General features: G+C 41.9%; 1 protein-coding gene across 2 annotated transcripts in view; it reads right to left on the bottom strand.

The window, feature by feature from the left end:
* ARHGEF26 (Rho guanine nucleotide exchange factor 26) overlaps positions 1 to 15,381 on the bottom strand; it is a 141,249-nt gene that overhangs the window by 23,505 nt on the left and 102,363 nt on the right. The window lies entirely within an intron of this gene.

The following is a 15,381-nucleotide window of genomic DNA, read 5'->3' as shown; positions in this document are numbered from 1 at the left end:
GTAAATAAATACCTCAATTATTCTTCCCTCGGAAGGCATTCTTTTGTTAAGCAGCTCAGATACTGTTTGGTTCTACTGCATGCAACCTAACAGCATGTGCTAAAAACTTTTTAGCCCATGATACACCTTTTCTGAGAACAGTTGATTCTTAAAGTGAATATTAGGGAGCACTTTTAACTTTCTCTCCTGTCAATTTCTATGAAGGTTGGAATGCTTTCATAATGGGCATATATTTGAAAAAATAAAGCAAAAATATTAGTCGCTCAGTTGTGCCTCACTCTCTATGGACTGTAGCCTGCCAGACCCTTCTGTCCGTGGGATTTCCCAGGCAAGAACACTAGAGTGGGTTTACATTTTCTTCTCCAGAGGATCTTCCCTACCCAGGGATCGAACCTGGGTATCCCACATTGCAGGCAGTCTTTACCATTACCCAGGAAGACCTGGACATATATTTATTACTTTTAAATAAGGGCAACATTTACAACTTCATACATGCATGAAGTAAAAGTCGCTCAGTTGTGTCCAACTCTTTGCATCCCCAAGGACTATACACTCCATGGAATTCTCCAGGCCAGAATACTAGAGTGGGTAGCCTTTTTGTTCTTCAGGGAATCTTCCCAACCCAGGGATCGAATCTAGGTCTCCCGCACTGCAGGCGGATTCCTTACCAGCTGAGTTACTAGAGAAGCCCACATACATGCACGCATGCTAAGTCACTCAATCGTTTCCAACTCCTTGTGACCCTGTGGACTCGAGCCACCCAGGTACCTCTGTCCACAGGGATTCTCCAGGCAAGAATACCGGAGTGGGTTGCCGTTTCCTCCTCCAGAGAGGTCTTCCCAACCCAGCCATCAAACCCCCATCTCCTGCGTCTCTTGCTTTGTAGGCGGGTTCTTTACCGCTGAGCCACTGGGGAAGCCGGTTGCATATAACATACATTTTTAGAATATCAAATTTTACATATTTAGAATATTTAAAATAAAATTTACATATTCAGAATACCAACTTTTAGAATACCAAAGCTGCGTGTGTATACACACATTAGTGAGTGCAGGATGACAGACACCCAGCTCAGCACAGGACTTACTTTGGGAAGGAGGGGGAGAAAGAAGGGACGATGATGGAGAGGCTCTAAGTAAACCTACAATATTATATCAGGACTTCTCTCTTTTTTTTAAAGACCTGGAAGTGATATAGCAGAAAAAAAAAAAAAACTTGTATCTGTTAAACCTGGATTATAGGCATGTTGTTGGTGGTGGTGGTTTAGTCACTAAGTCATGTCTGACTCTTACAACCCCATGGATGGAAGCCTGCCAGTCTCCTCTGTCCATGGGTTTCTCCAGGCAAGAATATTGGAGTGGGTTGCCATTTAGTGTTTGATAATTTTCTGTATGTTTGAAATATTTTGCAATTCAAGGTAAAAAAATCTAAATAATAAACGCATAGATGTGAAGACTGTCAGCATTCCAGGTTTTCTGTGGATGCCTGAGGGTACAGGTGAAGGGACTCTTGGGCAATGGATTATTTTTTGCCTTACAAACAACTGATTACTTGCAGATAATATCATTGACTGAAATATATTACAAGGTAAGAGTGAATTCACTAAAATGGCTGGGTTAATAAAAAGGCTTTTCCATATATGAATAACACTCAGAAAATATAATGGAAGAAGATCTTATTTATAATAGACACAAAACCCACAAAATATTTAGAATTTTAAATTGAAGTTTCTTCTATATGAAGACAGACTTGAATTACTTTAGAAGAAGGCCTGAATGGATAGAAAAGTTTGATATTAAAGAGATATTAATTCTTCATGAATTAATTGATAATTTTAACATAATTTCCTTGAAAAATCTCAGTTTTGCAGGGGCAGAGAGGAGGGGGAATAGTCAAGCTGATTCTAAAATATGCAGAAAATAAACATGTAAGAACATTCAGATTGTGAAAAAAATGAGTGACTAACCATATGATATATTAAGAACATATGCAAAACCAATAGAATATTGTAAAAAAAAAAAAAAAAGAACATATTCTAAAGCTACAGTAATTCAAAGACTGAGACTAATGGATATTAGTTGACAGAGAGAGTAGTGAAACAGAACAGTAGGTTCACAAACTGACCCTAAATACATCCAGGAATTTTCTACATGAGATAAGTGACATTTCAGATCTGTGGAATATTGATCGTTTAGTCAACAAATACTATTGGGACATCTGGAGAATCACCTGAAAAGTTTTAAGAAGCTGGATCCCAACCTCATTCCATTAATCAGGGTATTTCCTTGAACCCAAGGTACGTAAGCATCATGAAGAAGAGGTGGTGATGGAACGAGTCTTTCTGTAGAGCCTTGTGATTAGAGATGAGCTTTTATACATGCAAATACCATAGGAAGAGTTTCCACCTCAACCCTTATGAGCAAACCTCTTAGGTACATAACAAGAATGACCAGGAATGAGACACAGGCTGGATAACCAAATGGAACCAGGAGTACAAAAGCAAAGACAGAGAAGAGGAAAGCAAGAAGAAGTGTTAGACTTTAAAAGACCAGCTTTCCCCATGCCCTGCTCAAGTCAGCCTTAACTGTCAGTTGTCTTACCTGCCACCTTGCATTGTTCTGGAACTTTCTTTCAGAACCAAAATCTGACAGACTAGAAGGAGAACTTCCAATTATTCCTTTTGTAGAAGAATTAAATTTAAAAGGAAAAATGCAAGCAAGGATCCAAAACAAAACACAAGGATTTTTAGCCATCTATCGTCAAGAATAAGATTTATTTTTACCTATTCAACACCTCCCTTTCCACAGGCTTTGTTTAAAACATGCACGCAGCTTCCCTGTCCTGAAAAAATCTTCACTTGAATCTGCTGGTGAAAAGACAAATGTCTACTGAGCTAGCAGCTGCCTGGCATTTTCTCAGATCCTTGTGCCCACCGTACCAATGAAATCGCTCTCCAAAGTCATGATGGCCCATCACCCCAACAAACCCAGCAACCTGCATATCACCACTGCTCATCTAGGCACTTGACAAGGTTGAGCACCTGTGACAACCTGAAACTCTTCCTCTCCTAATGCCTTCCACGACAGTTCTAAGTCATCCTTTTTTTCAGTGGCCATACTCCAAGTTTCTCTCCTAGACACTCATGCTTTCCTCAGGGATCTGTAATGGCTCTGCCATGCTCCCTGTATGTGGATTCACAGAGTTCCTGGGGTTTCATAAAATCAAAGAGATTCTTCCCACTTCCCTTTAAGACATGTACAAGAATGCTTCCTCTGCAGATTTCAACTTGTTTCTCTTTCCCTTCTGAAAACATGATTGCTAATCCCCACACTTGACATTGTGCTTAACTGGAACAAGAACACCCTAGCTTAATATTTCTAGGAGGGAGGAGATAGGATTATGCTGAAGTCTACTTTGAAGTTAAGAGTCTACTTTCGTCACAGTGAGTAAAGTTGATTTTAATTTTAAATCTTGGTATTAGAATTATACAATTTTTTTTAACTAGAATAATATACAATTTTAAAGCTGTGAAGTACAGTATAACAGATAAGAGTACAGACTTGATTGAGCGTGTCTGGCTCAATTTCATCACTCATGTACTTTGTGATTTTGAGCAAGTTACTGATCCTTTCTGTGTTTTCTCCTATGTAAAAAAATCTCCGGGGGATTACAATACCTCTTAGGATTGTTGGGAGGATTAAATGAAATGATACATTTATTATCTTTTTGCATGTAAAGCTCTTACAATCATGCCTGGCTTACAGCAAACGTTATTAGCTAATATTTTTAATCTTCCTATAGAACATCATGCCTTTATACTGCCTGACATCTTGTTAAAAGCCTAATAGTTAGAGGTACTTTGCAAATGAGCAAGTGGACTAAGCATAATTGGAGCCAAATACCTGTGTCAAAATATTCATTATTTGGCAGAAGCTCCAACCAGCAAAACAAGGCATGAAATTTGCCCCAAAATTGATTTCAAACAGCCTATGTACTCAATGCCTCAAAATAATTCTGAAGACCAACAAACACGCCACACACAGGTTATAAATATTTACTACAAGCCTTTATGAACAGTTTTTATTTCTCTTAGAATGAACCACTGAATGGAATTACTGGGTCATATGGTAAATTCCTTAGCTTCTTAAGAAATTACTGGGCCACTTTCCAAAGTGGTTCATCACTGTACATTCCGATAAGCAGTGTATTAGGGCTCCAGTTTCTCCACATCCTTACCAACGCCATCCTTGTCTTTATTATAGTCATCCTAGTGGCTGTGACCCTGCTTATTTAACTTCTATGCAGGGTACATCATGAGAAACGCTGGGCTGGAAGAAGCACAAGCTGGAATCAAGATTGCCAGGAGAAATATCAATAACCTCAGATATGCAGATGACACCACCCTATGGCAGAAAGTGAAGAGGAGCTAAAAAGCCTCTTGATGAAAGTGAAAGAGGAGAGTGAAAAAGTTGACTTAAAGCTCAACATTCAGAAAACGAAGATCATGGCATCCTGTCCCATCACTTCATGGGAAATAGATGGGGAAACAATGAAACAGTGTCAGACTTTATTTTGGGGGGCTCCAAAATCACTGCAGATGGTGATTGCAGCCATGAAATTAAAAGACGCTTACTCCTTGGAAGGAAAGTTATGACCAACCTAGATAGCATATTCAAAAGCAGAGATATTACTTTGCCAACAAAGGTCCATCTAGTCAAGGCTATGGTTTTCCACTGGTCGTGTATGGATGTGAGAGTTGGACTGTGAAGAAAGCTGAGTGCTGAAGAATTGATGCTTTTGAACTGTGGTGTTGGAGAAGACTCTTGAGAGTCCCTTGGACTGCAAGGAGATCCAACCAGTCCATTCTAGAGGAGATCAGTCCTGGGTGTTCATTGAAAGGACTGATGCTGAAGCTGAAACTCCAATACTTTGGCTACCTCATGCGAAGAGTTGACCATTGGAAAAGACCCTGATGCTGGGAGGAATTGGAGGCAGGAGGAGAAGGGGACAACAGAGGATGGGATGGCTGGATGGCATCACCAACTCAATGGACATGAGTTTGAGTGAACTCTGGGAGTTGGTGATGGACAGGGAGGCCTGGCGTGCTGCGATTCATGGGGTCGCAAAGAGTCGGACACAACTGAGTGACTGAACTGAACTGAGTGACTGTGAAACCTAGTTTTGGTTTTAACTTTCATTTCCCTACTTACTAGTAATGTTGAGCATCTTTTCAAATGCTAAGCCATTTGGATATCTTCTTGGCTGAAATGTCTATTCAAATGTCTGCCCACTTAAAAATTGAGTTGTCTTACTTTTGAGTTTAAGAACTCTATGTAATCAGGGTAAAAGTCCCATATCAAGTATGGCTTGAAAATATTTTATCCCTGTCGGTGGTTTGTAAATTCATTTTCTTAGTTTTGTTTTTCTATTATATAAGTTTCAGGTGTACATTGTTCAGGTCCACTTTATAGCACGGCGAGCTTTAAGAGTAAAGACTGAGTCCAGCGGTTAAGAATCCATCTGCCAATGCAGGGGACATAGATTCGATTCCTGGTCCAGGAAGATTCCATATGCAACTAAGTCCGTTGTTGCATATGGAACAATCCTAGTGAACCAGCATTCTAGAGCCCACAAGCCACAACTACTGAGGTCACAGGACACACCTACTGAAGCCCTCTCACCCTAGAGCCCGTGCTCTGCAACAAGAGAAGCCACAGCAATGAGAAGCCCTCACATCACAATGAAGAGTAGCCCCTGCTCACCACAACTAGAGAAAGCCCATGCACGGCAAGGAAGACACAGCACAGTCAAAAATAAAAAAGCAAATCTGAAAACAAAAAAGACTAGACTTCCAAAAAAACCAGAAATGTCACACGCTTTCTATTTCATTGTTGAGAACGTAACAAATAGTGGACATGAGGGCTACAGTTGTTGATAAGAATGTGTTATGATTTACTGTCACCCAAAATGACAGCCAGTGATTCACATAGGATCAGAAAGCCCCCAATCCAGGTTTATAGTCACTGACCTCTCCAAATGAAGGGAAAAACATACTGAACTCACTTTTATCAGCCACAAAGTTACAGAACCTCCTAATCAAATACGAGGGATGTTACAAGACAACTGCTAATACAAACATGTACACATGAATCAGATCACCGTACAAAAGAATAAAAGTGATCAATGATTATCCCTCAGTCACTTGCCATCTGACACGGGTTCCTGATAGGAAGGGAGAGGTATGGTGTTAAATGCATTCACTCCTAAGGCCATATATCAGAGGCCATAATCCAGGCTTGGAGAAGGAAATGGCAACCCACTCCAATATTCTTGCCTTGAAAATTCCACAGACAGAGAAGCCTGGCGGGCTATGATCCAGGAGGTTTCGAAAGGGTGGGACACGACTTAGCGACTAAACAACAACAACAATCCAGGTTTGGCCTTGGAGTGCACCAAACTTTCAGCTGTACAGCAGTGGCTTAAGGTTTCCAGGGTTTCCCTGGTGGCTCAGATGGTTAAGAATCCACCTGTAATGCAGAAGAACTGGGTTCAATCTCTGGGTTGGGATGATCCTTTGGAGAAGGGAATGGCTACCACCTCTAGTATTCTTGCCTGGAGCATTCCATGGACAGAGGAGCCTGGTGGGCTACAGTACATGGGGTCACAAAGAGTTGGACACAGCTGAGTGACTAACTCTTTCTAAGGTTTCAAACCATTTTTAAAAATAAGTAAAAGGGCAATAATCTGATTTGTGCCAAATCTTTAGAGAAAGACACCCAGTACTAGGAATAATGATGTTAGCAGCAGGTATCAGTCCCTCAGCAGGGACCATTCACTGCGTTAAGTGCTCTGTGAGCACTATCTCAATTCTTACTGACACTCCAGGAAAACCATGACATTACTTGCCTCACTGTACAGATGAGAACACTGAGACTCTGAGAGATCAAAGGCAACTTGCCCAAGGTCACATGGCCAGGATTTTGAACACTGTTCTGTCTGACACCAGGATATTTATATTGTGCACTCTAATGCACAGTATAAATATTAAATATAAAATATTGTGCAACTTTTGACACTGAATGGCAACAATGACTCTTCTTACAGAGGCAGAAGAAAAAAATACTCTTAGCTCCCAGATGTCAGAGGATCAAGGATGTGTGGGGCAGCAAGAGAAAGAGAAGAAGAGGAAGACGAGAAGGGGTTGGTTCTCACATCTCTCCCATCCCATCTCTCCATCTTGATCTTAGAATCCGATCCAAGTGGTCACAAACAACCAAGCTGTATATTCCAGGAAAAAAAGTGCTTTGAGTCAGAGCCTTATTGCCGTTTCTTTATCCAAGATACTCAAAAGTTAATTTCCCGAGGAAGGAGTTGATTCTGCAGAGGCAGAGGGACAATGTCAGGTAGCCTCAGCTTTCTAAAGTGGCAAAGCTGTCAAAATAGAAAAACTCGAAACGGGGCCAAACGAGGCCGTGACCCTTTCCAGGGAGCCCACCCCGCTTTAAGCTACTGGACATTCAAACTACTTAGGAAAAGGCAAGTTCTAACAACTCTCTGAACTCCTGATAAGGATCAGGTAGAATTCTATTACAGAAAATCCTTTTCTTTAAAACTTGAAGATTTGTAATGTGTCATAGAGTTCAAGTTATGTCAATATACACAATATTTATGGATCTAGGGATCAGGAAGTGGAAAGCTCCAGTCTTAAATATCTGACGGAAGGAAATGTGAAAAGGAAACGCTCTTCCCCACACTGATGCTAGACTGGCTAAAGGTAGAGGAAGGCTCACAAGTGCACCTTGGGACCCCTTCTAATTTCCTCTCACGACCAGTAAAACTATAAAAATATTCACTTAAAAACCCACTTTGAAAAATGTGTTTATCAAAGCAAATAAAAAAGGTGCCAGTTTCTAGGCTACTTTTCCAAGAACTTTACAGGATGGTAGAATGGTAAAAATATTCTAGAAAAATGAAATTAAGAATTAATGAACATAAACTGTTAGAGGAGGCTCCAGAGTCATACTCAGATGAGAATCCTGGCTTTGCTGAGAGACCTGGAAAAAGAGACTAATCTCTTTCTGCCTCTCAGTGTCCTTATCTGTAAAATGGAAATAATACTTGATTACTGTGATAACTCAATGACAGATTCACAAACACTCTGAGCACAGTGAATGGTACACTATAATGCTCAATAATATAGGCTCTTATATCATTATCACTATTACTACTTATCTAACTGTAGAGAATACCCCAAACCATCATGGATAGACCATTTATGGGGACAGAATCCAGCAGAAACTGAAAGAAACACATCACAACATGATTACTTTTACTGGTATGATAAAAAGACTATCTGGATTTCTACATTCTTTTGGTCTTGTGCCCATCACCCACACAAGGTCAATCTATCTGCAGCTCTCAATGCGCTCAAGGGCACAGTGGGGCTGGTGGCAGCAAAAAGGCACTGCAAGCAATACACTTATGTGACCACCCTGGAGGACTAGCCCTAGCAAAGGGACATGGGTTCTACATCTCCAGTCATTTCTTTTTTGAACCTACCCCCTAACCCCATTTATCTTAAAGGCAATGTGTTAGTTCTTTTAAAGAGCTCTTGGGACTTCTTGGCTGTCCAGTGGTTAGGTCTCTATGCTTCCACTGCAGAAGGCAACAGTTTAATCCCTGGTCGGACAACTAAAATCCTGCAAGCCATACTGAGTGGCAAAAAAAAAAAAAAGAAAATCTTTCTCTTTTCCAAACTATCCATTGTCAGTTGAGCTTCTGTGGAAAAGAAGGGCTTCCCAGTTGTGGCCATAACTGTCTGCTACCTAATCCTCTGCCATCTTCCCCTGCTTCACGGCTAAACTAAAACAATAATGGTTGTCCTTTTCCTCTCTGCTATATGCTGGCTTTCCCAGCCTCCTTTATAAGGTCAAGTCTTGTGTCCCAAGACAGATGGGTAAAACACAAGAAGAAGTCTTCTGAAGACTTGTCTGGGAAAGGTTCTCCTCTGCTGATGAAGAGAGGCCCTTCTTGGTCAGGCTGTATGCCTTGCTCCCCTCCTATGTCCCTGAGTGAAATCATGATGCCTGGACTATGGCGCTATGTGCACATGGGCAAAAGCGAACAGTGCACAGAGCACCGTGCGGCCAGAATGGGAAGGGGCTGGGTTACTGCTGAGCCTGCTCTCGGTCTTCACGTTTGGTGGGAGAGGTAAATGTCTTAATTGCTTGAGCCACTGCAATTTGGGTATCCAGTTACATATAGCCAAGAGCCTTCCTAAATCATTTAATAGTAAATTTCCCAAAGTGGAAGAGTATGCAGGGATTCCCAAGCTCATCTGACTTCTTGTGTGTGTGTGTGTGTGTGTGTGTGTGTGTGTGTGTGTGTGTGTGTGCGTGTAATAAATGAACATCTTTATTGCTTAAACCCTTTTGTCTGGGTAGCTCAAAACATTAGTTGACACAATAGTACAAAATAAAAGCAAGCCAAAAAAAACAAACACAAAAAACCCCTTCCTCTGCAGAGCACAATTTTGCAAATACAATCCAAAGTGTTTTTCAGATTGAGGTTATATGTCATTTGTGGGTAAGTTTATAGGTAAAATTCTAGAAGATGTGAGAAGTCACATGATAAAGCCCCAGATTTGTTTTTGTCCCAATTAATTAAAAGTGAATCTATAATGGGTCAGAACACAAAAATCACATATCTTTTAAAAATAAAAGAGAATTCAAAGAACTTTTAGCTTGGGTGTGGAATGGGGGAAGGCTTCCCACTGAGTAATACTGTCACTCTGTTTATATTTAACCATCTTCACAACTGGTTCACATTTGACAGATATTTATTAAACGGTCATTATGGGCCAGGCAAAGGATCAGCACTGAGGATGCAAAGGTCATCACGACAGACATGAGCACATAGTAACACAAATATTATGACAGAGAAAGTGCAGGGCTCTGTGGGAGCACAGAGCAGTGGAAATAAACCCACTCTAGAGGAACGGATAAGAGCTCCCAGTGGATGTGGCAATTAATCTAAAACCTAAAGAATGAAAAGGACTTTGCCTAGAAAAGATCTGGAGTGGAATGGGGTTATGGGGTAGAGAGGAGTATCTCAGGCAGAGAAAGAAGCATGTGCCAGGTTTGAGGGGCTATAAAGGGGGCCATTATTCAGTGAGGCATTTATGCTGAGTGCAAGGTAGATCATGGAAGGGCTGTTTGCAAAGCACAAACCGAGTCTTTTAGAAAGCACACTGTGGCTGTGGAATGTAAACAAATAGAGGGATGGTGGCATGAATCCAGGTCTGGGCAAGTTCAAGGTGGCAGTACAAAGGCGTGGCAACAAGTGAGGTCAAAAGCTGTTCCATCATGGGTAGAAGACTGGGGATTGGACAGATGGGGAGTACGGTGACGAAAAGGGCAAGGAGGGCTTCCAGGTTTACTGAGGAGCAACTGGGTGGATGGAGGGGCCTTTGACTAAGGAGGGAATAGACCCTGGAGAAGGGAGAGTTTGAAACAGAAGATCTGTATATGAAGGTAACCTGTGAAACCTCCAAGAGCTGTTCAAGTCACATGATCATGATGACATTCAGAAGTGAATGAAAAATGGCATCGTGCGTGCGTGTTAAGTCGCTTCAGTCATGTCTGACTCTTTGTGACCCCATGGGTACCTGTAGCCCCCCAGGTACCTCTGTCCATGGATTCTCCAGGCAAGAATACTAGAGTGGGTTGCTGCACCCTCCTCCAAGAGATCTACCTGACCCAGGGACTGAACCTGAGTCTCACATCTCCCGCATTAGCAGGTGGGTTTTTTACCACTAGCACCACCTGGGAAGCTCATGAAAAATGGCATCAATGTTAAAAAAAAAACAGGCAAACATGTTCTAGAACTGGCTAAGACATTACCACCCACTCCTTCATTCTGTGTTTAAGTGAGGTGGTGGTGATTGGCCAAGCAGTACAAGAGACTGAACTCTGGCCCCCAAAATATGCTGAAACCTAAACTCCTGGTTCTGTGCACATGACCTGATTTGGAAATCAGGTCTTTCCAGATGGAATCTGTTAAGATGAGACCATTCTGGATTAGAGTGGGTCTGGAACCCAGTAACTGGTGTTCTTACAAGGAGAGGGAGATTTTAAGACACACAGACACATAGGAGGGAAGAAAGCTAGTTGAAGGTGAAGGCAGAGATTGGAGCCACCAGGAGCAGAAGCAAGGAAGGATTCACTCCTGGATCCTTTGGAGGTGTGTGGCCTTGCCAGCTTCCTGATTTCAGAATGTTGCCTGTGTGACCATGAGAGACTAAATGCCTATTTTAAGCCACCCAGTTTATGGTACTTTACCACAGCAGCTGTGGAAACTATTACAGGGAGGAAGACTTTGTTTTAGCTTCAGAAGAAATTGGAAAGGAAGGCCTAAAGTAGATATAAGGCACTGAATGAGACTGGCAAGACCATTGCAAACTAAGTGGGGAGTCTGGCCCAAATACTTAAGTCTTGAATTCAGTTTTTATATTTCAAAACTGAGGGCAACAGTACCTAATCTGTAAAGTTGCACATGGGGGTATAGTCTGTGCACTGCCATGGATAATTATAAATATGCTATCGCAAGGCATAAATTAGATATTACATATATTTATATAGATTATTCAGTAATCTATGAACACAACATGGCAATCCCTTCCTCTTTTATTATAATATTACTGCTATTGCCGTGTCGAGTCTGATAGATCTGTACACATTCATTCCTCTGAAGGCAAAGCTGGTTGACGTCATTCTAGCACAATGATTCTCAACTGGGAGACATATGATAATGTCTAGAGACATTTTTGGTTGTCACAGTACGAAAGAGGTCCTACTAGCAGGCAGTAGGCAGAGGCCAGGGAGGCTGCTAAAACATCCTACACAGAATACGGCACCTCACCCTCCACTGCCTGCAACAAAGAACTGTCCAGCCTCAACTGTGCCTCCAGAACTCTGATCTGGAAGCACCCGACAACCTGCAGCCAAGCTTCAGGTACCAAGAATACACTTTCTTATCCACAGCAGTCAAACTGATCACATATTCTTCTGAAATGTGACACAAAAGACTATTAATAGTGACTCACAAGTAGCCCAGAGCTAATGGAAACTTAAGTTCTTCTTGATATCCTAAAAAAGAGTGAGGATTCCTGTCCTAGCAGCAGCTAGGGACCATGCCGCTCTGAAAGCACCAGCAGTGATACGTACACACACCGCAGAGCCAAGGCGTCCACACACCCCACCCGTCAGCATAAACCCTCTGCCAGACTGGATTGGAGGAGGAACAGCAACTGTCCTCCCCAGCAGTCCTTCCCAGTAGCTGGGAAACCTCCCTGAAGCTAAGAAACCACTGGAGACCCAGCAGCGGAGCTCCCTGACTGAACCCTGAAATTATATATTCAGTAGTGGGTAGCTGGATCAGCCCCACAGCACTGGCACAGGTAGTTCGTTATCTTTTATCTGGACCTTGTGGCCAAGCCTGAAATACTGCTTCGTTCAAAGCTGCTGTATCTTCTCTGTGGCTGCCTCTGGCATGCGAAGCATTTGTAGTTGCCTCCTTGTAGCTATAATGTAAATACGGCTGTGCATACTGTACATTTTTAACCAAGCCTGTTTATCAAGCCTCTGTGGTCTGCTTGTCTCCCTCACCACGAATTCAGGTCATAAACAACTTGAACCTCCAGTGCTATTCTTGGAGTCAAGAGCACCTTACAAATAGGACGAGCTAATTGTTAAGGGCAAGAAAACCCCAATTTTGGTAAAGGCAAAGTTAGGTACTCAGGGTTGCCCTCTCTGCTGAAGCTGTAAGATTTTCTTTTATTGACAAAGAAGTTCAAACATATCTAAGAAAATAAATGTGGGACAGCTCACAGTGCAACATTAAATGGTAAAATCTCCCATGGAGGGCAAAGCACACTGCTAAGTAGAACAGCACATAAGTGAATTCTAACTTTGAGAAGTCTGTATTTATTGGGTTTTAGGCAAGTTCAAGGATAAAAGTTGTGCCATACTGGTTTAAATACCCTGAATGTTTTCATCACCATAATTAAAACTACATTTACATTTAAAATTGGCTTGGTACTGCCAGTGTATCTTTTATCATCAAAATCAAAAGTTTGGTTAAAGCTTTTGGTCCATTGAGACAGAGCAAATATTTCAACAGATGGAAAATGTTAAAAGTCAAGAATTCTGGCATTTGACGATTCATATATAATTACCCTCCTCTAAAAACAAAACATCATGAAGAAAGCCAAAGAAATAAGCTATCTCATAGGAAACCAACAACAAAACACAAAATACAAAAATTACAATTCCTCTCCAATCTGTAAAACAAAATTTACTGAGCTACTTGAACTTTTTAAACTGCCCCAGATAATAGAGATAATTTCTTCTTGAAGTTATGGGAACACTGTTTTCCTAAGTATGAAAAATACTCATCAGCATCTTAATGTACTCATCATAGACACATGGCTTTTCAGGGCAGAACACACAAAATTTTCATGTCACGTTGACAACCAAGCAGCTGAAGTAATTCATAATACAGTCTGATTTGAAGGAGCAGAAAGAAAAGCTCAACCTCTGTTTCAATTCAGTTTGAAAAAGGAGAATTCAAATAAATATATCATGATAATTTGGACATTAAATTTATATATTCATTAGAAGCCTGTTTCCATGATTCCTTTTAGTCGCTCAGTTGTGCCCGACTCTTTGCGCCCCTACAGACTGTAGCCCACCAGGCTCCTCCATCCATGGGGCTTCTCTGGTGGCTCAGACAGTAAAGAATCTGCCTGCAATGCAGGAGACCCAGGTTCTATGCCTGGGCCGGGGAGATCCCCTGGAGAAGGGAATGGCAACCTACTCCAGTATTCTTGCCTGGAGAATTCTGTGATTCCCTTTATCTTGTCTAAACCGTACCCTGTGAACCAGCAATTGCTATTCTTATTATATGCCATCAAGTCGGCCTACCTTCATCACCTTCATATACAGAAACAAAAACCCCACAGATTTATATTTTAACTCTAAGGTCATATTCTGGGAAAGATAGACTATTTACAGAGAAATAGCGAGAAGATATTTTATAATCCTATCTATGTAGAGTGCATTTAATAAAGAATGCTCCCTAGGGCTTCCCTAGTGGATCAGTGGTAAAGAATCCACCTGCCAATGCACAAGATAATGGGTTCGATCTCTGATCTGGGAAGACCTGACATTTCAAGAAGCCACTAAGCCCGTGGGCTACATCTATTGAGCCTGTGCTCTAGAGCCTGGGAACCATAACTACTGAGCTCTCACACTGCAACCACTGAAGCCCGCATGCCCTAGAGCCCTGCTCTGCAAGAAGAGAAGCCACCACAATGAGAAGCCCGCACACTGCAACTAGAGAGTAGCTCTCATTGGCCACAACTAGAGAAAAGCCTCGGAGAAGGCAATGGCACCCCACTCCAGTACTCTTGCCTGGAAAATCCCATGGATGGAGGAGCCTGGTAGGCTGCAGTCCACGGGATCGCAAAGAGTCGGACACGACTGAGCGACTTCACTTTGACTTTTCACTTTCATGCATTGGAGAAGGAAATGGCAACCCACTCCAGCGTTCTTGCCTGGAGAATCCCAGGGACGGGGGAGCCTGGCGGGCTGCCATCTATGGGGTCGCACAGAGTTGGACACAACTGAAGCGACAGCAGCAGCAGCAGAGAAAAGCCTGTGCCGCAATGAGACCCAGCACAGCATAAATAAATAAATAAAGTTAAAAAAAAAAAAAAAGGAAATGCTCCCTAGAGAAAGGCAGCGCTAAGGGCCAAGGAGAGTGTGTATATGTGTTTTGAGTGGGGACAGTTAGAACAAATGTCAGGAAATAAAGGCTTGTACAGTAGTCCTCCTGGAAGTTTCCCTCGAGTAGGCCCTGACTACACAACCAGAAATCTAAAGCAAGAGGAAAAACACTCTGCCAACCATGAGACTGACTTTCCTCCCCAAAGAGGGGAGTACTGGAGCATTACCAACATTTTCCCCATCGTGGGGAAGCTTTTTTTGACTAGCAATTTTTAAGAACCCTGGATTTTAAATTAAGCTACAAGAAGCACTAGAGTTGTACTTCAGCTTGTTCTCAATCACAGCAACGAGTTTCATACAAAGGTGCCACAGCAGAAGTGTGAAAAATGCTGACAGAGAATAATACCATTGAATAATACATTGCCTCCCTAGGATGTCAAGAGACTCCAAGGACATAAACGTGTGAAATGCTTAGCATAGAGGTTTGCAGGCTATCAAAGCTCAGCAGCGGTTGGCTAGAACAATGATGCCGATAATTCGAATCTGCTGCCGAGGTAATTTAAAGAAAATGAAGCACAGATGTTCGTATGATTCC

This window comes from Oryx dammah, unplaced genomic scaffold (assembly GCF_014754425.2).
Source record: "Oryx dammah isolate SB20612 unplaced genomic scaffold, SCBI_Odam_1.1 HiC_scaffold_2, whole genome shotgun sequence".
In the NCBI taxonomy this organism is placed as follows: Eukaryota; Metazoa; Chordata; class Mammalia; order Artiodactyla; family Bovidae; genus Oryx; species Oryx dammah.
Note: the sequence above shows the minus strand (reverse complement) of the source record. Positions and strands in the feature narration are given on the sequence as shown.